The sequence below is a fragment of the Cicer arietinum genome, chromosome 4, assembly GCF_000331145.2.
Source record: "Cicer arietinum cultivar CDC Frontier isolate Library 1 chromosome 4, Cicar.CDCFrontier_v2.0, whole genome shotgun sequence".
In the NCBI taxonomy this organism is placed as follows: Eukaryota; Viridiplantae; Streptophyta; class Magnoliopsida; order Fabales; family Fabaceae; genus Cicer; species Cicer arietinum.
Genome location: NC_021163.2, coordinates 28382571 through 28384103, shown reverse-complemented (window position 1 = coordinate 28384103; position 1533 = coordinate 28382571).

Genomic DNA, 1533 nt, shown 5'->3' with positions numbered 1-1533 from the left:
TTTAATATATATATATATATATATATATATATATATATATAACAAAACATAACAAATCATGTGTAAAAAATACCTGAGACAACGTAGATGGCCGCACAGTACGTAGAGGATATTAGGGTTCCCAACGTATATAATTATTTGAAAGATGTAGAGGATATGAGGGTTTCCAACGTATATAATTATTTGAAAGATGCAGTTTACAGCGCTTGTGAAAAATGCGCTGTAATAGGTAGTTAAATTCAATGAAAGTGTATGTATTTTACAGCGCTTGTGAAAAAGCACTGTAATAGGTAGTTAAATTCAATGAAAGCGCATGTATTTTACAGCGCTTGTGAAAAAAGCGTTGTAACTGATACGCGAAAGCGCTTCCTTTTACAGCGCTTTTTTGATAAGCGCTATAAAAGCCTTATAACGTGATGCACAAACGTTATATGACCTACTACAGCGCTTGTTTTACAGCACTTGTCATCAAAAGCGCTGTAAAAGGTTCCGTTATTTTTAAATTATAATTACAACAGTGCTTGTGTTTAGCAAGCGCTGTAAAATGGGCGCTGTTAAATGTCATTTTTGACGTAGTGTATATTAGAAATAAATTTGACAGAGTAACTCTATTTATAAAAAAAAAAACTCATACCAATTACTGAAGAGAAACAACTCTTAAAAATATCTGTGTTGTGTAAATTCTTGTTATATATCATAAAGGTTTATATATTTTAGTGGTGAAGGATTACCTTCATTCTTTTGTGTTCAAGGAGCACTCTTTGAATCTTGAAGGCACAACAATTGGTACCGCCAAGTTAAACCTTCGTTACTTTATCAAGAATTTGATATAACCATTGCCTTATTTTGGAAATTCCCTTACAAAAGGATTCACAAATCAATATGAAAAATTTGATATTATGATTACTACCCGCTCTTAACAACAACCAACTCTGAGGTTATTTTTATTTGTGCAATGACTTCGTTGCAGTCTGTCACGTGATCTTCAAACAATCCTATTGCATAACAATCATTAATATCAAATGCACACCAAATAATATGTTTGATATTTTTCAACTTTTTACCCCAAAAAAATATATACCCATGTTGTAGAATTAGGTTGTTTCCGATGTCATATTAAAGCGTAACTACTTATAAATTGCATCCCATACTCTAAAACAAAATGAGGAAGAGAAGAAAGTTTAGCTACAATTTTTAGAATAGGCAAAACAAAAAACGTAGCATGTACAATTTGACGAAAGGCTAATTCCTTAAACCGCGAGGAGCTCTTCTGTTGATAATCTACCTTGTATTAATCGCCAAACACAAACATCAACCTTTGAAAACATTCTACTAGTCACTATTGTTTTGGATAATACGTATGAAATGTAAGAGATAAAGAAAACTTATTTCTTATTTAATTGACTCCTACTCGATCAACTTGCCATGGCAACTTTGATTGATAATGATGGAGAGATGAATGAATTGCATCTAGTCAGAGAATTTCCAGAAGTTTTGTACGATAAGGATTACCTCAGGAGATAGTGTAGAACG